Below are 26,575 nucleotides of genomic sequence, written 5' to 3'. Positions count from 1 at the left end.
GAGTAAAGAATAAAGTGTTTGGAAGAGGGAACAGGAAAGGATAAGTAGAGTGATAAAAGAACAATGTTTAAACTTCATTTAAAGGCTCCCGACATATTATTCATATTGCACTTTAACAAAGTTCAAAAGAGAGGATATAAGAATCTCACATTCTTCTAGCCAGAGGTCTGGTGAAGGCTTAGTTACTTTCTTGATAGAAGATACTCCTACTTCTTACCAAGAAGCCATGAACTCTCCTGATGTTTCATTCTGGAAAGAGGCAATAAATAGTCAAATTGAATCCATTATTGAAAATAACATTTGGATTCTCACTGATTTACCTCCTAAAAATAAATCTTTAAGGTGCAAGTGGATCTTCAAGAAAAATGAGAACTGATGGTACAATAAAAAATTCAATATGAGGCTTATTGCTCAAGATTTTGGGCAAAAAATTGGTTTTGATCTTTTTGATATCTATTCACCTATAGCCCATATTATTACTATCCGAGTCCTACTTGCTTTATCTTCTATCCATAAATTTATTATTAATCAAATAGATGTTAAGACTACCTTTTTGCATAGAGATCTTGAAGAAAAGATTTATATGCTATAGTCTGAGGGATTTTTCTATGCGACGCTAGGAGCACAAAGTCTGCAAACTTGTTCGATCCCTCTATGGGTTGAAGCAATCCCCTAAGTAATAATATAAAAAGTTTGATTAGGTGATCATTTCTTATAGATTTCAACTCAATAAATCTGATATTATCTTTATCATAAATGAATTAATTGATTGATTTATTCTTCTTTGCCTTTATGCTGATGATATTTTGATTCTTACTCCTGATGTTGACTTAATCAATGACATCAAAAATTTTCTATCACATCATTTTGAAATTAAAGATTTAGGTGAAGCTAATCTAATTATTGGTATAAAAATTATTTGTACTTCTGATTCAATCTGTTTATCCCAATCTCACTATACTCAAATGATTATTAATAAATTTGAATATTTTGATTACTCTTTTATATCTACTTCTTATGATCTATCCATCCATCTCTTGAAGAACACAAAAAAATCTATGAATCAAGAAAAGTATGCTTAGATCATTGGTTAATTTGATATTGTTTATGTCATTTCTAGACTTAGTAGATATACTAGTAATTCTAGAATAATTCATTGGACTACTTTAGAAACAGAATTCTGGCATCTAAAAGGTACTATTGATTATTTTCTATATTTTGTAGATTATTCAGATGTACTTGAGGGATATAGTGATTTTAATTAGATTTCTAATACACTAGATATCAAATCTACTTTTGCCTACGTTTTTCTTCTTGGAGGGAGTGTTATTTCTTAGCAATCTTTCAAACAAAATATTTTAGCTAGAAGTACTATAGAAGTAGAATTTATTGTAATTGATTCTATTCATCCTAAAGCTGAATGGCTAAAAGAACTTCTATCAAAGATTCCTCTAATATCTTCTCCTATTCCTCTCATATCTTTTTACTATGATTCAAGAGCTGTAATTGATTTTTGTAAAAAAAATCTTATGAATACTAAAATAAACAAACATATCAAACTAAGACAAAAGTCTATAAAAAGAAAAGAGAAACTTTCAATTATTTTTTTGAATTATATTATAACTAACCTTAACCTTGCATATTGCCTTATAGAAGACTTAAATAGGACTAATTAAGATCCTAGAGTCATCGAGAGAGATGGGCTTAGTCTATAAAGGATCTTTCAGTAGTGAAAACTCAATCTTTATGATAAAAGATCCCTTGAAGAAGCTTCAATATGGTAAAAATAAACTGATTAATCAATCAGAAAATATATGTGGTTTATCTGATATAGGAGTCATAGACTCCAAACCATCTCTATAGTGATTAGTGCTCTTATATAGTAGTTAGAAAGAGTTTATCTTTGAATGAGATCCAAGAGGTATTTCTTAAGATATGATACTACACATATCACTTGAGGGGCTCATCTATATGAGCTTATCCATATTTGGTGATGGGTAGAGACATAGGCAATCTCTAAAAACTCTCATGAAATAATCAAGATATCTACACACCATCATTAATGTACAAAATTACGACATGAGCTATTATATTGTGTATATAATAAGAGAAATCTGAGTCAAAAAAATATAGTTCAAGAGCTGGTTCACTCTATATTCTTCATATTAATACTATTAACTCTAAGTGAAATCATGAAAGATACTTCACCTATTGCACAGTATATATATCCAGTAAAATATCATTTCACATTGTTAAATTTTAAACTTTAATTGTTTCATAAATTTTTAAGGAGAATTGTTGGTGTTTTGGAGGGAATTAAGAATTCAAATTTTCTCAAACCAATTCCAACCAAATTCTAACTCTTTGTTTTGTTTAGTCCCATATTGGATAGGAGCAAAGTTGAGAAGGGGTTTATATTGAAAATCATTCTCTTGAGTTTTGTAAAGTTTTAGGATAAACCACATACGTGCGTATGTGGCTCGACTAAACTTGGCTCACATGTGCACCATTGCACCATGCCCGCAATGTGGCAGGACCTATATTTTATTTATTTTCTCTTTTATGACTGTTTATTACCAATTTTTATAATTTAATTTGGGATAAATATCATATTTTAACATTGCTTTTTTGTCCATTAATTTTCTACCTGTTAGATCGATTAATGATTTTCTACCCATTAGATCGATTAACTATGAGATTTATAATATTTTTTTTAATGTTAGATTAACCCAAATGGCTAATTCTTGGGCCTATAAATTGGTCTCTTTGTGAGAAGTTGGTGTGTGCAAGAAAAACCTCTCTCCTCTCCTAATCTAACCCCTTTTTTGATCATCTTCTCTCCTAAAGTTTCTTTTTCAAGCTTTTCCTTATGTATTTCTTTGTTCTTCCATCTCCTGGGTTAAAAGCTTTCTCATTCTCTTTACGATCGTGTCCACAGTAGAAGTTACCAGTTGTATCTTGGAGTAGAGTTCACAAATTTGATCTTGTACGAAGGTCAAAAATCGTCTTAGGATAATGCACTGCACGCCTCCGATGCATAAGTTTTTAGTTTAATTTAATATTAATTTTATAATAAATTTTAATTATTAGTTCAATTAGATCGCAATCAACTCTCATAGAAAACAAATTATATTGCATATTCCCAATAGGCTAGTTACACTTGAGTGGACATTCACTCTAGCTTGATTAGATCCAGATCAAATGACAGGGATCTTGCATCAATAATCTGAGTAGTGGATGTGATCTACTATTTATAAACTACTTACATGCCAAAAGTTATATGAGACTCTTAACCTATGAATCAGATGATCGAAAAAGTCAACAATTTATATAACATGAAACAGTATATTTTTTTGACCATTTGATATAAAGTATAGGAGTCTCCAAATCATATAACTTTTGGTATGTGTGCACTTTGAAGACAGTCATTTAGCTACATAAGAGGTTACCAAATTAGCAGCCATTCATCTCAAAGAATACAAATGTTGAACTGATCCTCCAAATATCAAAAAGAAGAGGAAGAGCACCATCGATCTAGATCCCCTAGTTGGTTATCCAACTGATCGTAGTCCTCGAGCCCCTTTCCAAAACAATGTTAGTTACTCTCGGTATGGTAATGGCATAATCACCTGTCAATGGGATAGTGATGTCATGCAAACGGGAACAACCCGCTGCTACCAAGGATGAATGTGAGACTCGAATTACAAAACCTGCCTTGCCACTACTCAAGATGCATGTCGTGGAGTATATAGTGCTGTATGCACCAAGTATGCTACAGCCAATGGCAATCTAATTATTGGAGGTGTATAAATGGTGCCTGAAGTATATGGGTGTAGATGGCAATTCAGAACTTCGGTACATAGATAGTGCTTAAAAGTACGAGTGTCAGTGGCAATTCAGGACTTTGTTAGTGAGGGAGAGGTGCCCGATCCATCAAATTTGGCTTTTGAAATCTATTTAGACGGAGGACGTGATTTTGGATCTTGCAGTTAGTACATATTTGCTAGGCTCACAAATAATTATTTCGTAGAGAGAAATATTTTGTGTACTATAGATAGTATAGTTCAACGCATCATCTACAGTAATTGACTCACACATGGGATCGGATTTTTTTTTTTCAATCCCATGCGGAAAAGCCAATCACTGCGGTGCACAAAGTATTTCTCTTTCGTGGGACAGCAGATTATCGGGGGTATAAGTGGGCTGGGGGGCCAAGACGATAACGGTCTATTCAACAGTACATCCTCCACCAGTGGATTTTATGAGGGCTCCGTTCCCCTGAACTGGCACAATTCCAAATAGTTTTAGGTCAAAATGCATGTCTCCTTCAACCATACGCGCCATGACTTGTTGGTCTTGAATCTGAGGAAACCATTTGAGCCTAGCTCTGTATAGGAGATTAACATGAATGGTTCTTCCTCCGGGAAAAAAAAAAAAAAGCAAGCATCGTCACGTTATAACATCAAGAAAGACTTATGATTTGCTGTATGAGACCATAAGAAATGCATCATACAGCCACATCAATAAAGTACTGATATTTTCTCCATATCAAATGCTAATATCAAAATATAAGCTGTCACGTCTCCGATCCGAGATTATGAATCGAGAATCATGACAACCACCGCATACTCATAGAAAACTCTTCTTATAAGCATGCAAAGCATCTTATCATGCTATCCTAAAACAACGGCAGAATAATTTGTCAATAATTTAAATCTAAAATATAACGATCTAAATTTTTTGTAAATATCTCAATAAATTCAACAATGATTCATAAGCTTTACATCAAATTCAATAAGACTTTCAATCTAAAATAAAAGTATGGAGATTCTGCTTCTGATCACTCTTTCATTCATATCTTGTATCATCTTAATTCCTCAATATCTGTAAAAACAGTAAAATAGGAAGTAATGAACTAGACAACCCAGTAAGCAATGATCACTTTCAACAGATTTCATCAGGCATTTAAGTAAATAATCATTTATAGAAAATAAGCATATCGAGTTCATCAATTCGAAATCAATTTTCAATTATACAACATAATTCATGCCAAATTCATTTCTTTTTCGAAAATTCAAGTTTCTTTCGAGATTTTAATTTCTTTCGTTCTTCAATTCTTTTCATCAACCATGAGCTATGATCACATTTTTTCTGTGGCAGGATCATAACACTGCGTATCTTCTTACGGTGGGCTGCGAATCATCTAGCAGCAAAATCCTTCAGAACCACTGGTCTCTCTGGCGGTTTGTCGCTGGTCTCTCTGGTGACATAAATCCTCAGGATAAATCAATTACCAATGTATATGCCCCCATTGGCGGGGTCCTTTACATAGTCAGGTTGTCAATTCATATTGTTCTTATATCAGAATTCTTCATTAATCATGTTTCATATTCTAATTTCGATAAGAAAATATATAATCATGCAGTATCAAAATCAATCAATATAATGCATCATAAAACCAATATATTCAATCATACTTCATCATAACATTTCAAATAAGATATTTTCATAATAAAATTCATTCATTCAATTCATGCATCGTTTCACAAATCATGTCAGAAAAATCTATTATAATTTGCCGATAAATCTAGAAAAGAAGAAATATTACTTACCTCGAACGCATTCCAATAAATCCACATAATTCTATAAATTTTCTTTCAAAATTTTTCAGTTCATAAACCATATCATAATATCCGATTATCAGGTGTCAACGATACCTATATGAGATCAAATTCAATAATCAGAAAGAATATGAATATCATATTTCAACGGTTTAGATTGGGTCCGATCATCTAATTTCATCTAATCAGAATCTAAATAGGACATAAACGATTCAAAGTTTGACTATCATATCAAATCAGATTCGAAGTGATAGGATAGAGATTTCTTCATTGGTTTCATAAAATCAAGTAGAGAGAGAAAATCAGAGGAGAGAGAATTCATGGGATACAATTCGAATTGATCGGATGACACAATCCATTATTACGATTGATCCAATATCTCGATTGGTGAAATAAACATGATCTAATCAAATCATGATTAAATCGGGATCATGGATGATCAAATCTAAAGATTCATTGTCTGATCAAGATGAGTGCCAATACACTACCCAACAATCATAGATCGAGGTTCTTCATTAGAATCAGATCAGAACTATTAAAAGAATTTTCTTCATTGACTAACCTTTTTAGAGAAAAAAATCGATCGAGAGAGAAATGGCTTAGAGAGAAAAAATTCTAGAGAGAAAAAATTCATCTTGGACTCCTCAGATGATATGATTCAATAAATTTGATCGATCAGATCAAATCATGCTAAGATTATCATGTGAATAATTCAATAAAATCATAGAAAATAGAATCTTAAAAATATCTAATCTAATCAAAGTGGGTGTCGGTGTACCGTCCGGTGATCACAGATCAAAAATCTATCACTAGGATCATTTAAATTCATCATCATTCTTCTCAAAATTCTAAAAATCTTAGGAGAGAGAAATAATCTAGAGAAAAAATTTTAGAGAGAGAAAGTAGAGAGAGAAAGTCCAATTTTAGAGAGAGAAAATACTAGTTCAGACTAAAGGAAGAGAGGGAAGAGGGAGAAACTCTCTTTTTTATATTTTATTATTTATATCATTATTTATTTATTTATTTATTTTCCTTTCTTTTCTTCTTCTTTTTTTTTCTTCACAAGAGAGAGAGGAGAGGGAGTCCTATTATTTTATATAAACTTTTTTATTTTTTTTCTATTTTTCTTTTTTTGTTCTCTTTTTTTTTCTTTTCTTTTTCTTTTTCTTTCTTCTTCTTCTTTTCTTTTTCTTTTTCTTTTTCTTTCTTCTTTCCCCTCCTGGCCGAATGGAGGAGGGACCGAGGGGAGGGCCGGTGAAGGGCGGCGGCAGGGTCAGAGGTCCGACAGCGGCGGCCGACCATGGAGAGCCAAAGCTGACCGGCGGTGAGGCTTGGTCGGTGGATGTTAAAAAAAAACAACAAAAAAGAGTGGACCACCCCGTTTCCTCTAGTTTTTCGATCGTTGGCCGATTGTCGACGGTCGAGAACTCTCAGGGAAGAGAGATAGAGGATGGCGGTGCTGTCCTAGGGATAAGATGCCGCAAATGGTGGTGCCGGTGGTCGAAAAAAAAGGAGGAAAGGGCTCAGCCGAACAGGAGAAAAAAATAGGGTCTCATCTTTTTCATGAGTTTTTCGACGATCCCGATGGCCGGCAAGGAGTCTAAAACCATAGGAAGAAAGAAAAGAGAGAGAGAAGAAGAAAGATTGAACCCTTACTTGAACTCCGGTGGTCTCTTCGACCTTCGATTTCTAACGAACACAAGAAGAGGATGTCGCGGCTTCCAAGGGAAAAAGAGGAGGAATCAAGCTTGAAGATCGCTGGTGGAGGTTCGAGAGGGAGAGAGGAGGGTTCTCCTCCTTAAATAGAGCCGGAGGGGGCTCTTTCCGACTCCGATTGGGAGCCGGTGAGAGGAGGGAGAAGACTCCCTTTCGAACGAGAGAGGAGGGTTCTCCTCCTTAAATAGAGCCGGAGGGGGCTCTTTCCGACTCCGATTGGGAGCCGGTGAGAGGAGGAAGAAGACTCCCAAAGGGAGTCTTCTCCCTATTTTCCTTTCCCCTGTTTTTTTTTTTGGGCCTTGTGGGCTGGGTTTAAGGCCTCATTTGGGCCGGGCCATCACATTCTTCCCTTCTAAAAAAAATTTCGTCCTCAAAATTTTTCTTGCTTGAGTCTTTATAATTTTTTACTTGAATCTCATCCACAAATATTTTAATATTCTGATTCTTGATATAAATTCATTCTTAAATCATTTCATAAGGAAAATGTCAATACATCAAATATCGATCTGAAACAGAACCATTCACTTCTTATTTATCAAGATCAACATCTCAAAGATTTTTAATATTTCAAAATTTTAAAATTATGATCTCATTTCCTATAAAATTAATGTTCAATATCTCATGACTCAAATTAAAATCAAATCTATCTCTTGTAAATAGAAGAAAATCAATGTCTCTATTCTTGCATAAGAATTTCATTCATCATCATATTTTTTTTTCTTATAACCAAAATCAATGTCTCTATTCTAAGTATATTAATTTTTTTAATCTAAATATTCACTACTCTTAATTAATCGATTCATTATCAAATTAAATTATAAATAACTCTAATCTATCTTTTGTAAAATAATTGTCAATATCAATAGATAACCTTAATCTTTTCTATTTAGTCCGAAAAATAATAATAATCAAAAGAGTTCTAACTTTAAATTTTATTATACCCTGGAGATAAATATTTGAGTATAATAATTGTAAGATCAAAATCATTATTCGATAAATAATCTCAAATTCTTCCTAATAAATAGAGAAGTATAAAATTCAATTCTAGGATAAAGAAAATTTATCTCTAAATATTCTAAATCAAAAATCAAGGATCCACTCATCCTAGAATTAGGATGCAAAAAAAAAAAAAAAAAATATATATATATATATATATATATATATATATATATTTGGCATAGTAAACGGAAGTGCTACTTTTGAAAATCACATTAGGATATCTAAAATAATTCAAAATTTTAAAATATTATTCTTTCTAATATCAATAAATTTTTTGTATCAAACTATATCATCTATCATAATTCTTTAACTCCAAGAGTCAACATTTCAGATTACCATGCTTCCGCTGCGCACTCTGTTCTAACAATCAAAATTTCTTAGGTTCATCAAAAAAAAAATTTTTTTTGATCAAATTATTTTTTTATCTTATCAACAGAAAATATCCAAAATTTTAAATTTCAATTGAAGTCAAGAATTAACTTTCGATTCTCATTCATACTTTTACTAGTGTACAATAATCTTAATTAACCCTTGAGTCCAATATCATATTTAAAACTATCATATAGATTTACTATAATTAATATGAATCAAATCTTAATTCTCATATCAATTCAATTCAATAATTTTCAAATCAAAATCCTTATAAGTCAAATCAACAAAAAAAAATCCTTCGATGCTCCACCAAAATTGGACATAATCAGAATATATAAGAATTTTATATCATTTTCTTTCCTAAAATTTCTATTATCAAGATCCTTAATATCTATCAAGTATTCTTTTACAATAATCATATAAGCTTCAAAAAAATCAAATCTCCATTTAATAGTAGATTCAATTAGGGCCCTTGTTAACAAAAGCAAAAGAACTCCATATCAATTCCTAAATTCAAAATTTTTAAATTATAAATTTTCATGGTTTCGATAATCTCAAATAAATATAAATCAGATCTTTTATCTTAATCTAAAGATATCAATTTTTTATTAACAATCTCAACAATAATATCAAAAAAATTCTTGATCAACTTAGATACGAAATTTTTAAATTAAAATTTTATATACATCATATAGTCTCCAAGAGACACAATAAGATCTATTATTTAGATCCAAGGATGATAATTAAAAATTTCGGTATAATGAATATCCTATAATCTCATAATCCATTTCATCAATAAGAAATATGCTTCTTTACAATATCCTCAAATATGCATTAATCCTAATATGCTACTTTATATATAATCCACATACCAAAATCAATTTCGATAAATATTTCAATCAAGCATTATAAAAGACTTTCTTAGTCCATTCTGGAATAATATTTTATTATCAAATCTTTATCTTGCCAATAATAGTCAACTCCTGAATTAGAAGTAATATCATAGTATTATTCTCACATCGAATTTGAACTTATGATTTACTTGAATAATCAATGATCAAATTAATAACCCCAATGCATAATAAAATTTTATGTCAATCTTTTTGTGATTACTTTCGATCAAGATCTAACTAATCATATCATGATCTATAGATTATCCATCATATTTCAAACTTCATATGTCATAATCTCTTGTGATCCTTTTATATATAATCTCAATGTTTAATCAAAAATTATAAAGATTTTTCCCACTACAATCATCAAAGATCTACACCATAATGTCCCTAGTGTCTATCCACTTACACCCATTTTATATCTGATTCTATGTTTCATAATTTATCCACTTATGCTCTAATACCACTTTAATTATCACGCCCTCCGACCAGAGATTGTGAATCGAGGATCATGGCAACCGCCGCATACTTATAGAAAATTCTTTCCATAAGCATGCAAGGCATCTTATCATGCTATCTTAAAACAACGGTGGAATAATTTGTCAATAATTTAAATCCAAAATATAACTATCTAAATTTCTTATAAATATCTCAATAAATTCAATAATGATTCATAGGCTTTACATCAAATTCAATAAGACTTTCAACCTAAAATAAAAGTATGAAAATTCTGCTTCTGATCACTCTTCCATTCATATCTTGTATCATCTTAATTTCTCAACATGTATAAAAATAATAAAATAGGAGGTAATGAGCTAGACAGCCCAGTAAATAATGATCACTTTCAACAGATTTCATCAGGTATTTAAGTAAATAATTATTTATAGAAAATAAGCATTTCGAGTTCATCAATTCAAAATCAATTTCCAATTATGCAACATAATTCATGCCAAATTCATTTCTTTTTTAAAAATTTAAGTTTTTTTCAAGATTTTAATTTCTTTCGTTCTTCAATTCTTTTCATCAACCATAAGCTATGACCATATTTTTTCTGTGGGCAGCAAAGTCCTTCGGAAGGTTGGTCTCTCTGACGGTTTGTCGTTGGTTTCTCTGGCGATATAAACTCTCAGGATAAATCAATTGTCAATGTATATGCCCCTATTGGAGGGGTCCTTTACATAGTCAAGTTATCAATTCATATCATTCTTATATCAGAATTCTTCATAAATCATGTTTCATATTCTAATTTCGATAAAAAAATATATAATCATGCAGTATCGAAATCAATCAATATAATGCATCATGAAATTAATATGTTCAATCATACTTCATCATAACATTTCAAATAAGATATTTTTATAATAAAATATCATTCATTCAATTCATGCATTATTTCATAAATCATGTCAGAAAAATTCATTATAAATTGCCGATAAATCTATAAAAGGAAAAACATTACTTACCTCGAACGCATTTCAATAAATCCACATAATTCTATAAATTTTCTTTCAAAATTCTTCAGTTCATAAATCATATCACAATATCCGATTATCAGGTGTCAACGATACCTATACGAGATCGAATTCAATAATCAGAAAGAATACGAATATCATATTTCAACGGTTTAGATTGGGTCTGATCATCTAATTTTATCTAATCAGAATCTAATTAGGACATAAACGATCCAAAGTTTAACTATCAGATCAAATCAGATTCGAAGTGATAGGATCGAGATTTTTTTATTGGTTTCATAAAATCAAGTAGAGAGAGAAAATCAGAGGAGAGAAAATTTATGGGATACAATTCGAATTGATCGGGTGACACAATCCATCATTACGATTGATCCAATATCTCAATTAGTGAAATCAACATGATCTAATCAAATCATGATTAAATCGGGATCATGGATGATCAAATCTAAAGATTCATGGTCTGATCAAGGTGAGTGCCAATACACTGCCCAACAATCATGGATCGGGATTCTTCATTAGAATCAGATCAGAACTATTAAAAGAATTTTCTTCAGTGACTAACCTTTTTAGAGAGAGAAATGGCTTAGAGAGAGAAAATTCATCTTGGACTTCTTAGATGATATGATTCAACAAATCCGATCGATCAGATCAAATCATGCTAAGATTATCATGTGAATAATTCAATAAAATCATAAAAAATAGAATCTTAAAAATACCTAATCTGATCAAAGTGAGTGTCGGTGTACCGTCTGGTGATCACAGATCAAAAATCCATCACTAGGATCATTTAAATTCATCATCATTCTTCTCAAAATTCTAAAAATCTTAGGAGAGAGAAATAATCTAGAGAGAAGATTCTAGAGAGAGAAAGTCCAATTCTAGAGAGAAAAAATACTAGTTCAGACTGAAGGGAGAGAGGGAAGAGAGAGAAACTCTCTTTTTCATATTTTATTATTTATATCATTATTTATTTATTTATTTATTTATTTATTCTTTTTTTTCTTCTTTTTTTTTCTTCACAAGAGAGAGACGAGAGAGAGTCCTATTATTTTATATAATTTTTTTTTTATTTTTTTCTATTTTTCTCTTTTCTTTTCTTTTTCTTTTTTTTCTTTTTCTTTTTCTTTTTCTTTCTTCTTCTTCTTTTCTTTTTCTTTTTCTTTCTTCTTCTTCTTTTCTTTTTCTTTTTCTTTCTTCTTTCCCCTCTTGGTCGAATGGAGGAGGGACCGAGGGGAGGGCTCGACGGCTCATGCTCCGATGAAGGGCGGCGACAGGGTCGAAGGTCCGATAGTGGCGGCCGACCATGGAGAGCCAAAGCTGATCGACGGTGAGGCTTGGTCGGTGGATGTTAAAAGAAACAACAGAAAAGAGGGGACCACCCCGTTTCCTCTAGTTCTCCTCCTCCAAGCTCGCCTATGTTCTGCTAATCCACTCCACGGTGTAGCTCCGACCACCTCCATTCCTTCCTTACCAGTGACCTCTTCTTCCTCCTCTCCTTCCTCCCCTTTTTCCTCTTCCACTTCTCCTCCTTCGAGCTCATCCATATCTCTCTCTACGGTGGCTTCCACCACCTCCATCCCTTCCTCACGGTGACCTCTCCTTCCCTTCCTCTCCTTCCTCTTTATCCATATTTTCTTCTTTTCTTCCTCCTCCTCCAAGCTCGCTTGTGACCCCTCCTTTCCTCTCTTCTTTCTCTTCACCGACTTCTTATCCTCTTTCTCCAAGCCCACTCATGACCCCTCCTCCATGCATGATCACTCCCTTTATCTTCGCCCTTCCCTACCGATAGCTCATCTTTCTCCCTCTTCTCCTTCAATCCTGATCCACTTCTCTTCATCATCTTCCTACTTCTCTATGACCATCCATGAGTGCTCTCCCTCCTTTCCCCTCCCCTTCCTCCTAACCTCTTCTCCTCCTCCTCCAATCATGCTTGTGAGGCCTTTAATGCCGTCCTCTCCTTCTACACCGACTTCCATGATCCCACCCTCCCCCTCCATGGTAACTCCCTCCATCTCCATCTCTTCCTTACTGGTGATTCATCCAATATGGGCAAAGGATATTTTCACTTGTTGAAATAGAAAACTAACACCGTTTGTTGGTAAGTGAATGATAGAACCATATTGAAATATTTCAAAATTTTGATACACTATTTTGACAAGTTTTAAAGTCGAGAGGGTGTAAAAAAATAGAACTAAAGTTGAGAGGATGTTCCTATAATTTATCTTTTAATTTATCTATAAGTGTTGTAGATCTATTTTGCTGGAGGTTTGTAATGGTTGGCACTACACTCTTGAAGGGTCTTGTTTTGCTTCACTATTTGTTTGAGCCTTACTTGTTTCTTTGTATTCTGATCAATTCATAAATGAAAAGGTAGTTTTGTATTTTATTGAAAATGGTGGTGATCTAGTCACCTTTTGCCAAAGAAAAAGAAAATTAAGACCGATATATAAGTTTGAGCCCTCGATAATTATCTAGATTCAGGAGAACTGCTACATGCAACATTATTTTCTTGTTAAGGCCTGCAATAAATGCTAGGGAAGGCTTCTCCCAAGAGAAAGACTGTAGTAAAGCTTTGGGTACTTTGAGATATCTCATCACGATGGCCAGATAGAGTGGAGACATGCCGGCATTGTTTAGTATAAATGCTAGTTCGACATCCTCCTCCAATAATACATTGGCCACACTTTCATGGTTATATTTGGTAGCCTCATGCAAAGCATTGTCCTCACCCATATTCATTGCCCTCAGCACTCTCACTTCCATCCCGTCCTCCCTTGCAGATCGAATGATTAGGGAGACCATCTTGTCATGTCCAGCCCTGGTAGCACAATGTAATGGAGTATCAAGCCATAAGTTTGGTGCTGCCAAAAGAGATCTTTCTATGTGACAAATCTCCTTGGCGTGCTAGAAATGTCCTTGGCTAGAAACTACATGTAGGGCCGTATTCCCCTCATGTGTTACTTTGAGGAGGCAACTCACAACTTTTTATCTTGCAGCATAATTTGGTATTGTTATTGCGATCTTCCCCTACCAAAGCTCCAAAAGAAAAATTTTCTTGTGTCAGTATTTCATTTAGAATTATTATGTCTCCTGTTACTACTGTTTTGAGCAATTTAGGATCCATGGCTATGTGAGAGGGTTGGACTTCGCTCCAAAGAACTTCAAGATTAGCCATTGTTTCAGTAGCTTTGTTTGCTCCAAAGACTGCTCTATGTCACTCTCTTGAAGGGGAGGTGATAAAGCCACCCAAATTTGCCGATAGAGAAGAATTTACATCAAAAGAGGTTGCAAGAAAAAGATGTATAAAAGGTTGGCAAAGGGAATTATCCTACAAAGAGGAACGAGTCATTTTTATGTAAGAGGAGGAAAGGAAGAACTTCCCCAATTTAGTAAGAAAGAGTAAAGAATAAAGTGTTTGGAAGAGGGAATAGGAAAGGATAAGCAGAGTGATAAAAGAACAAAGTTTAAACTTCATTTAAAGGCTCCCGATATATTATTCATATTGCACTTTAACAAAGTTCAAAAGAGAGGATATAAGAATCTCACATTCTCCTAGCCAGAGGTCTGGTGAAGGCTTATTTACTTTCTTGATAGAAGATACTCCTACTTCTTACCAAAAAGCCATGAACTCTCTTGATGTTTCATTCTGGAAAGAGGCAATAGATAGTCAAATTGAATCTATTATTGAAAACAACATTTGGATTCTCACTGATTTACCTCCTAAAAATAAATCTTTAAGGTTCAAGTAGATCTTCAAGAAAAATGAGAACTGATGGTACAATGAAAAATTCAATATAAGGCTTATTGCTCAAGGTTTTGGACAAAAAATTGATTTTGATTTTTTTGATATCTATTTGCCTATAACCCATATTATTACTATCCGAGTCCTACTTGCTTTAACTTCTATCCATAAATTTATTGTTAATCAAATAGATGTTAAGACTACCTTTTTGCATAGAGATCTTGAAGAAAAGATTTATATGCAATAGTCTGAGGGATTTTTCTATGCGAGGCTAGGAGCACAAAGTCTGCAGACTTGTTCGATCCCTCTATGGGTTGAAGCAATCCCCTAAGTAATAGCATAAAAAGTTTGATTAGATGATCATTTCTTATAGATTTCAAATCAATAAATTTGATATTATCTTTATCATAAATGAATTAATTGATTGATTTATTCTTCTTTGCCTTTATGCTGATGATATTTTGATTCTTACTCCTGATGTTGACTTAATCAATGACATCAAAAATTTTCTATCACATCATTTTGAAATTAAAGATTTAAGTGAAGCTAATCTAATTATTGGTATAAAAATTATTTGTACTTCTGATTCAATCTGTTTATCCCAATCTCACTATACTCAAATGATTATTAATAAATTTGAATATTTTGATTACTCTTTTATATCTACTTCTTATGATCTATCCATCCATCTCTTGAAGAACACAGAAAAATCTATGAACCAAAAAAAGTATGCTTAGATCATTGGTTAATTTGATATTGTTTATGTCATTTCTAGACTTAGTAGATATACTAGTAATTCTAGTATAATTCATTGGACTACTTTAGAAAGAGAATTATGGCATCTAAAAGGTACTATTGATTATTTTCTATATTTTGTAGATTATTCAGATGTACTTGAGGGATATAGTGATTTTAATTAGATTTCTAATACACTAGATATCAAATCTACTTTTCCCTATGTTTTTCTTCTTAGAGGGAGTGTTATTTCTTAGCAATCTTTCAAACAAAATATTTTAGCTAGAAGTACTATAGAAGTAAAATTTATTGTAATTGATTCTATCCATTCTGAAGCTGAATGGCTAAAAGAACTTCTATCAAAGATTCCTCTAGTATCTTCTCCTATTCCTCTCATATCTTTTTACTATGATTCAAAAGCTGTAATTCATTTTTGTAAAAAGAATCTTATGAATACTAAAATAAACAAACATATCAAACTAAGACAAAAGTCTATAAAAAGAAAAGAGAAACTTTCAATTATTTTTTTGAATTATATTATAACTAACCTTAACCTTGCATATTGCCTTACAGAAGACTTAAATAGGACTAATTAAGATCCTAGAGTCATCGAGAGAGATGGGCTTAGTCTATAAAGGATCTTTCAGTAATGAAAACTCAATCTTTATGATAAAAGATCCCTTAAAGAAGCTTCAATATGGTAAGAATAAACTGATTGATCAGTCAAGAAATATATGTAGTTTATCTGATATAGGAGTCATAGACTCCAAACTATCTCTATAGTGATTAGTGCTCTTATATAGTACTTAAAAAGAGTTTATCTTTGAATGAGATCCAAGAGATATTTCTTAAGATATGATACTACACATATTACTTGAGGGGCTCATCTATATGAGCTTATCCATATTTGGTGATGGGTAGAGACATAGGCAATCTCTAAAAACTCTCATGAAATAATCAAGATATCTGCACACCATCATTAATATACAAAATTACGACATGAGCTGTTATATTGTGTATATAATAAGAAAAATTTGAGTCAAAAAAATATAGTTCAAGAGCTGGTTCACTCTATATTCTTCATATTGATACTATTAACTCTAAGTGAAGTCATGAAAGATACTTTACCTATTGCACAGTATATATATCCAGTAAAATATCATTTCACATTGTTAAATTTTAAACTTTAATTGTTTCATAAATTTTTAAGGAGAATTGTTGGTGTTTTGGAGGGAATTAAGAATTCAAATTTTCTCAAACCAATTCCAACCAAATTCTAACTCTTTGTTTTGTTTAGTCCCATATTGGATAGGAGCAAAGTTGAGAAGGGGTTTATATTGAAAATCATTCTCTTGAGTTTTGTAAAGTTTTAGGATAAACCACATACGTGCGCATGTGGCTCGACTAAACTTGGCTCACATGTGCATAATTGCACCATGCTCGCGATGTGGCAGGACCTATATTTTATTTATTTTCTCTTTTATGACTATTTATTACCAATTTTTATTATTTAATTTGGGATAAATACCATATTTTAACGTTGCTTTTTTGTCCATTAATTTTCTACCTGTTAGATCGATTAATGATTTTCTACCCATTAGATCGGTTAACTATGAGATTTATAATATTTTTTTTAATGTTAGATTAACCCAAATGGCTAATTCTTGAGCCTATAAATTGGGCTCTTTGTGAGAAGTTGGTGTGTGCAAGAAAAACCTCTCTCCTTTCCCAATCTAACCCCTTTTTTGATCATCTTCTCTCCTAAAGTTTCTTTTTCAAGTTTTTCCTTATCTATTTCTTTGTTCTTCCATCTCCTGGGTTAAAAGCTTTCTCATTCTCTCCACGATCGTGTCCACAGCAAAAGTTACCAGTTGTATCTTGGAGTAGAGTTCACAAATTTGATCCTGTATGAAGTCAAAAATCATCTTAGGACAATGCACTGTACGCCTCCGATGCATAAGTTTTTAGTTTAATTTAATATTAATTTTATAATAGATTTTAATTATTAGTTCAATTAGATCGCAATCAGCTCTCATAGAAAATAAATTATATTGCATATTCTCAATAGGCTAGTTACACTTGAGTGGACATTCACTCTAGCTTGATTAGATCTAGATCAAATGACAGGGATCTTGCATCAATAATCTGAGTAGTGGAAGTGATCTACTATTTATAAATTATTTACATGCCAAAAGTTATATGAGACTCTTAACCTATGAATCAGATGATCGAAAAAGTCAACAATTTATATAATATGAAACAGTACATTTTTTTGATCATTTGATATAAAGTATAGGAGTCTCCAAATCATATAATTTTTGGTATGTGTGCACTTTGAAGACAGACATTTAGCAACATAAAAGGTTACCAAATTAGCAGCCATTCATCTCAAAGAATACAAATGTTGAACTGATCCTCCAAATATCAAAGAGAAGAGGAAGAGCACCATCGATCTAGATCCCCTAGTTGGTTATCCAACTGATCGTAGTCCTCGAGCCCCTTTCCAAAACAATGTTAGTTACTCTCGGTATGGTAATGGCATAATCACCTGTCCATGGGATAGTGATGTCATGCAAACGGGAACAGCCCGCTGCTACCAAGGATGAATGTGAGACTCGAATTACAAAACCTGCCTTGCCACTACTCAAGATGCATGTCGTGGAGTATATAGTGTTGTATGCACCAAGTATGCTACAGCCAATGGCAATCTAATTATTGGAGGTGTATAAATGGTGCCTGAAGTATATGGGTGTAGCTGGCAATTCAGAACTTCGGTACATAGATAGTGCTTAAAAGTACGTGTGTCAATGGCAATGCAGGACTTTGTTAGTGAGGGAGAGGTGCCCGGTCCACCAAATTTGGCTTTTAAAATCTATTAGACGGAGAACGTGATTTTGGATCTTGCAGTTAGTACACACTTGCTAGGCTCATAAATAATTATTTCGTAGAGAGAAATATTTTGTGTACTGTAGATGGTGCAGTTCAATACATCGTTCCCATTGATTAACTCACATATGAGATCGGATGCGGTGTGAAAAAAAAAATTTTTTTTTTTTTTCCAATCCCATGCGGAAGCCAATCACTGCGGTGCACAAAGTATTTCTCTTTCGAGGGACAGCAGATTCTCGGGGGTATAAGTGGGCTGGGGGGCCAAGACGATTACGGTCTATTCAACAGTACATCCTCCACCAGTGGATTTTATGAGGGCTCCGTTCCCCTGAACTGGCACAATTCCAAATAGTTTTGGGTCAAAATGCATGTCTCCTTCAACCATACGCGCCATGACTTGTTTGTCTTGAATCTGAGGAAACCATTTGAGCCTAGCTCTGTATCGGAGATTAACATGAATGGTTCTTCCTTCGGGAGAAAAAAATAAAAAAAAGCAAGCATCGTCATGTTATAACATCAAGAAAGAGCTATGATTTGCTGTATGAGACCAAGAGAAATGCATCATACGGCCAAATCAATAAAGTACTGATATCTTCTCCGTATCAAGTGCTGGTATCAAAATATAAGCCATATTGATACTCGGTATGGAATATACCAGCTGAATAGCTGTATATATAGGATTCAGTACCAAGATTGAAAACTTAAGCACAAGTGCTCATCGTTTAATTATATCTCAAACCCAGTGAACCTGTGATCTCTACACAGCCAAAGAAGGTTTAGGAAGGAGAAAATCTCCATGTCCTTTCCATTCATGCGAGAGCTAAAGAACAATCATGAAAGCTTATTTTTTTTCAATACAAAGGTGGAACATTTTACATGTGAATAAATAAAAGTATTTAAAATATTATTCCCAATGCAATCTAGATGCGAGAAATTCTTTGGACATCTATTAGCCATGCATGCTAACAACTGCTGCTTACAATGATCTTGATTTTTACTCACCTAGATCATCCCTAATAGGAAAAAGATAGCATAACCAACCAATATGCGAAGCAGTGAACGGATGATGCTTTGACCGGTCAGCAACTTAGGAAGAGGACGTTTGTGAACAAGCCGGAGTGTGGTCGCCCGAATCCATCGTCTATACCCTCGCCTGATCCCTACTGTTCTCACCAAACTAAAGTAATTATAATGAATCAGTATATGAGCTAAAAGAGGGGTTCCAAGAAGAATGAAGCATAGAGGAATGCTGATACTCAGGTGTCTGGGAGCATTGGCGAGCATTGGCTTCAGTCGCAATAAGTCTTGTGTAATATCTATTACGAAAATATCATGAAAGGTATTGTGAGTACTCATGTTATACAATGTTTATGGTGCTTTCATAAATTAAAAGATGTGTAATATCTATTACGAAAATATCATGAAAGGTATTGTGAGTACTCATGTTATACAATGTTTATGGTGCTTTCATAAATTAAAAGACAGTTCACTGTATTCCATGCATGTGCTTGCTTTTGTACTTATGCATCTAGTAAGACATTTAATCAAATGGAGGATGTTGCAGCCAATCCTCTGTCGCCTGTCGCCAGTGATAAGCACCTGCAAAATGAAGTTCTCACAGATCGAAATTGTATCCGGTAAGGACCCTCCGATGCTTAAATCAGTGGGGAGTGATAATAAGCAGATAGGAATATTTGAAATGACAAAGACTCAGTCCAGAATTGTCTTACCAATACTATTCAATAACTTTCCTTTTATAGATGATTCAGATATAACCGTCGAGCACATGGTCCCATTTTTTATGACACTAAATTATCAGACCATAATCATGAAGTTAATGGGCTGTTTATACCTACTAATGATCGTGACACATAGTCGATAACTATTTATAATGGTTAGATGTGTAAGTTTCGCACATTCTGACCTTATGTGATTATGAGAAGATATACCAACTATATATCGATAATAGTAGTAGGTCGGTAGTCGTGGAGACCCAAATGAATATCGATCGGTTATTTGATATGCCGATGGTCTTCGATCGAAGATTGATCAAGTTATCCATTATTGGTTGATAATAGCCGACTGTCGGTCAGCCAACTAATTATTAGTCGGAGTCGGAGTATTATGTTTATAAGGCCGATGTAGAGTTGAAGTCGGGGGTTAGTTGATTTGTCCCAACAGTTGCCCCTCACTCCCAAGTCTAAGATAGTCTGATGTGTATATTATCATATGGTCTATTACGTTGGACGAAGGGAGTTATCACACGCTGCCTCGAACCCTGACTTGACTACTAGTATTAATGACTTTTTTGGAGTACGAGAGATCTCTAGCTATTTTGTTGTTTCGATAAATATGAAATCATCATTGGGCCGTCATTTCAGAAAGATAATTCGATGCCAGACGATTTGATTCTGACTAGTAGATTTTGGCCACGTGTCAAAACATCATTGGCTCTGAGCTATTCACGGGAATAACGGTGAAGTGGCACATCTGAAAGCAGGTACGTCGAACCGTCCGATCGATGGTCGGTCTTGATGTCGCCACATGTCGACATCTGAGAAGATTCAGATTTGATCGATTTTATCTGGACCGTTGAAGGGTCCTATATATATAAAGTCACTTTCTTACTTTGCATTTGTGACCATCCTCTGCAGCGAAAGGTTTTGTCGATTATCCCAGTACTAGGAGCTCTTGGGCTTTGTTTCTTGCGCCATCTCTGATTTCAGGTTGAGTTCCCTTATCTTCCTCCTTGAGTTTTCTTCCCCTTAGGATTTTCCTTCTTTCTTTTCTTAGTTCTTCATTTTTCATGGCTAGTAGAAAAGCTTCTTCTTCTCGGGATAGTCGGTCAAGGAATCTGACCGATGACTCTCCTTCGGATCTGAAAATAAATGCTTCTTCCTTATCCGGACCCAACATTGAACGGCTTCAAAAATAATATGATATTTCGGAGCATTTCAGCTTTTCGCTCCTGATTCTGGAGTTTGTTTGAAATTTTTTTGATTATTATGGCCTCTGTCCTGCTCAGTTGGCTTCGAATTCTATCCGGCTGATCATCAGCTTCGTCCTGTTGTGTCAGCTTATACCGATTGTTTCTCGTCCTTTCCTTTTTCGATCTTTCTTTATCCTTCATCCTCATCCGAAGATCGAGAGTTGGTGATTCTTCAACCCGAGGAAAGACCTTTCTTTTATCACTAGTCTTCTATCGTCCATTCATAGATGGAAATTAATTTTTTTATTTCTTCTTTTTTTTATATCTGATCTGACTTGATTTATCTTTCACTTTCAGTGGACGTATGATATGCACGATCTTAAGAGCGACTATCAAAAGATTGTCAACTTTCATCGATCATGGATGGATAAGGTGGCGGCCGTCACCGCTGAAAAGAATACTGCCGTCGAACAATTTCAGGCGGCAACTGAGCAGGAGAAAGAACTTCAAGAATAGATCTCCCAAATGACGGCCGACCTACAGTCTTTCAGAGCTGAAGTTGAGTCGGCTCGTCAAAATATATCATCTCTTGAGTTGTGGATCAAAAGTAAGAAGCACTCCATCCATTAGCTTCGACGAGAGAGGGATGGATGCATTGATGAACTTGAAGCTGAATGCGGAAAGCATTGGGCCATCCTGAAAAAGCTGGCACTGACCGATGCTGAGTCGGCTTCCACGAAAGCTGAAGCAGAGTCGGCAAGGGAAGCTCTAAATCTGGCCGTTAAGAACTTCAAAATTTCTGAAGAATTCAAGAAAGAGATTCTCAAAGGTGGATATGCTTCCTACTACATCGGATATGAGGACAGTCCAGATGCAGTCAGAAAATTATACTCAGACTTGGACTTGAGTAGCATCATTCCTCCTTGTTCGAAAGATGAAGCTGTCGAAGAAGGGGCTGCACTGATCGAAGACGACGCATCGACTGCACTAGAAGCTGTTCCAATCGCCGATGCTGCGTCGAAGCGAGGAGATGAAGACAACGACTGGTGATCAATGTAGCATTTTTATTTTTTTTTTGTAATCAAAAATTTTATAATCGGACCTTGGGTCCAATTTGGTAACTTTCTTTTAATGAATGAAAGAAAAATTTTTGAAGTACCAACTCTTTCTTTTCTATGTATCTGCAATGTCATTGAATTATAGTTTAACTACGGAATATCGATCGATGAGTCAAACATTCAGTAGTAATTATAGAATTATTCATTAGTCGAATATCAACTGACATACTTTATTTTTTAGGTATTAGGATAAACAATGATAAGCCGATATTCGACTGAATGTAGTCAAGTCAGTATGTCTAGTTATTTGATAAAGGTGGCAAATCGAATATCCTTCAACTGATCGTAGTCAAGTCGGTATAGTTTCAATTCGATCTGGATCATATTGGTATAGTATTCCACTTAGTTAAAATTAAGTCGGCATAAATAGTCGTTCAATTAGAGTCGACTTTTACAGTGAAAAGTCGAGATATAGTCGGTATCAAGATACAGTCGGTATATTGGCTTTTACAGTGAAAATCGCGATATAGTCGATGTATCAATTTTTATAGTAAAAAATTGAGATATAGTTAATTGGAATTGACTATCCATTTATCGATCTAATATCACTTTGTAGTAGGCCAAAACTTTTGTGATTTTGAAATTTAATGTTTCATTCTGAGCACTGTATATATGACAACTTTATTGATAATACCTCTTTAAGTTGTCAGCATTCTACGTTCGAAGAATAGCTGTTTCCTTAAGAGTTTCCAGCCAATATGCACTCGATCTAAGTATCTCGATTATTCTATAGGGTCCTTCCCAATTCGAAGATAATTTTTTCTGATCTAGGGGTCTTGAGACTTCTGTTTTTCTTAGGACCAGATCTCTTGGATGGAAGACTTTCAGCTTAACTTTTGCATTATAATATCAGGTTACTCTTTACTGATATACTGTCATTCGAACTTGAGCTTGCTATCGAACTTCTAGAAGTAAGTCTAGATCGGCTCTCCGATATTCTGAATTGCTCGGTTCACTATATTTTTCATCCTTGCTGATGGAAATCCGATCTTAAGTAGGATTATCGCTTCTATTTTATAGGCCAGATTGAATGGCGATTCTCCCATTGGTATGCAAGGAGTTATTCGATATGCCCATAAGATCGGATATAGTTCTTCCACCCAGAGGTATTTAGCTTTATTCAGTCTGATTTTGAGCTCGTGCAGAATTATTCGGTTTGTCACTTCTACTTCACCGTTGGATTGTGGATGGCCGACTGATGTGAGTTTGTGTGTAATATAAAATTTCGTACAGAACTCTTTGAAGTTTTGATTGCCAAATTATCGACCATTATCGGTGATGATGGTATGTGGTAGATCGAATCTACATATGATTGACTTCTGAATAAAATCTTCCATCTTACTTTCAGTGATCTATACTAGAGGTTTTGCTTCCATCCATTTGGTGAAGTAATCGATGGTGATCACGATAAACTTTCTCTGATCAGATGTCAGAGGGAAAGGATCAAATATGTCTATTCTCCATTGTGTGAAGGGCCATGATGCAATTACTGATGTCAGCTGACTGGTCGGTTGATGCTGTATATTTACATATTTCTGACATGGTTCACACCTTTGGACAAGTTCAACTACATCTTTCTTCATTATGGGCCAATAATATTTTTATCGTAAGACTTTGTAAGCTAAAGACTTGCCCCCCAAGTGATTTCTATAAATCTCTTCGTGAACTTTTTTGAGTGCATAGTCGGCATCTGTCAGTCCCAAACACTCCAATAAGAGAAGAGAAAACGATCTTTTATATAGTTGGCCATTCATCAAAATATATTACGAGGCCGTCCATCTAAGTTGTTTGGCTTCTGAAGAGTCTGTTGGTAGAGTTCCATCGTCAGGTACTGAATAATCAAGTCCATCCAGTTTGGTTCATCATTGATTTATAGCACTTCTTCGACTTTATCAATACTTGACTGTTCAAAACATTCGATAAATGTCCAATCCAGCGAGTTGAAAGAAGTGATTGCGAGTCATGAAAGTACATCGGCTTGAGTATTTTCTATCCTTAAGATGTGAAAGATCTCAAAATATTTTAAGATTGATATAAGATCTTTCACTTTTTGAAGATACTTCATCATAATGGGATCTCAGGCTTCAAACTCGCCCTTAACCTGCCCAGCAATCAACTGTGAGTCAGTGAAGACCTTCAGATTATCAATATCAAATTTATTGACAATCTTTAAGCCGGCTAAGAGTGCTTAATATTCAACTTGGTTATTCGAAGCTTTAAAATTGAACGGAAGAGCATATTCTGTTACAACCCCTTCGAAATTAGTGAGGATGAGACCAGCTCCACTGCCTTATGCATTAGATGCTCTATCAATATATAGCACCCACACTGACGTTAAGTCGGGCTCGAAAGTTGTAGCTTGCTTTATTTTATTGTTAGCTTCATCCTCAGGATTATTATCAGATATTGTACACTCGGTGATGAAGTTAGCCAAAACTTGCACCTTCATCGATAGACATGGACGATATTATATATCAAATTCATCGAGCTTTATTGCCAACTTTGCCATTCGATCTGAAGTATCAGGTCGATGTAAAATTGCCTTCAACGGCTAATCTATCAAGACGATAATAGGATGTGTCTGAAAGTACAGACGAAGTCACTGTGATGATATGATTAGAGCGTAGATCATCTCTTTCGCTCTTGAATATCTTATTTCAGTATTGTGAAGTACTTTGCTAGTGTTGTAGATTGGTTGTTGAATTTTATTTTTATCCTCCTAGACAAGTACCGAACTAACTACCTCCATCGAAGTCGTTAAGTAGAGATACAAAATTTCTCCGACCTTTGATTTTATAAGCAATGATGGAAACGTCAGATATCTTTTTAGATCTTCAAAGGACTATCGACACTCATCTAATCATGAGAAGTCTTTTACTTGCCTTAAGATTTTGAAAAAAGATAAGTATCTTTCTGCCGATCTTAAGATGAATCGACTAAGTACCATGATCCTTCCATTAAGCTACTGTATCTTTTTTTTAGAACTTGGATGCTTCATATTGATGATAGCCTTTATTTTCTCAAAATTGATCTCGATTCCTCATTACGATACAAGAAATTCAAAAAAAAATTCAGAAATTACCCCGAACACACACTTGATCGGATTCAACTTTATCTGATGTCGTCAAAGTATGCTAAAGGCTTCTTCCAGATTTCGAATATGATCAGTAGTTTGAGAGCTTTTCACCAGCATATCATCTACATAGACTTTCATATTCCACACAATTTGTACCTTAAATATTTTATTGACTAGCCGTTGATAGGTAGCTCCGATATTCTTTAAACCGAAAGGCATTACTTTATAATAATAGATGCCTTTATTGGTTACAAAGACTGTATACTCTTCATCTTCAGGTGCCATCCGAATCTGATTATAGCCTGCAAAGACATCCATGAAACTTAAGAGTCGGTGTTTCGAAGTTGCATCAACTAGTTGATCAATTTTCGATAGAGAAAAATTGTCCTTCAGATAAACTTCATTCAGATTCGTATAGTCGATGTAGATCCTTCACTTCCCATCGATCTTTCTCACCATTACTACATTGATGAGTCAATCAGGATAATTAGCTTTTCTAATAAAACCAGTCGCGAGGAACTTGTCGACTTCTTCGTCGATGACCTTCTGTCTTTAAGAAGTAAAAGGTCTTTTCTTTTATCTCACCGGCTTAACCTTTGGATCAATGTTTAACCGGTAGGTTATTATCTCTGGAGGAATACCTGACATGTCAGTAGCCGACCAAGCAAAAATGTCAGCATTTACTCTGAGTAGATTTATTAGTTGTTGCTGCTCTGGATCAGACAACTACGATTCAATTTGGACCATCCTCTCAGGATCCTCTTCTTTTAGTGGGATGGAAACCAGTTGCTCGACTGGTTCATCCCTTTTTTTATTTTCTCTTTGATCCAATTTATCAATGAACAAAGAATCTTCAGGTTGATTATTCTGTGTAAAAATCAGGAAGCAGCGTCGGATAAGTTATGGATCTCTTCACATTTCTTCGACTTTATTTCTTATCAAAAATCAGACTAACAAATGATATTTCGAGACTACTACTCTTAGAGCATTAAGATCAGATCGTCCGAATATGA

At 34.2% G+C, this 26,575-nt stretch overlaps 2 pseudogenes; both read right to left on the bottom strand.

Annotated features, from left to right (window-relative positions):
• The window catches only part of LOC140858682 (protein ACCELERATED CELL DEATH 6-like), a 76,094-nt pseudogene that overhangs the window by 45,614 nt on the left and 3,905 nt on the right, over positions 1-26,575 (bottom strand).
• On the bottom strand, positions 12,918-14,248 carry LOC140858599 (uncharacterized; annotated as a pseudogene).

Source organism: Elaeis guineensis, chromosome 6 (genome assembly GCF_000442705.2).
Source record: "Elaeis guineensis isolate ETL-2024a chromosome 6, EG11, whole genome shotgun sequence".
NCBI lineage: Eukaryota > Viridiplantae > Streptophyta > Magnoliopsida > Arecales > Arecaceae > Elaeis > Elaeis guineensis.
This window is presented reverse-complemented; position numbering and strand designations above follow the sequence as displayed.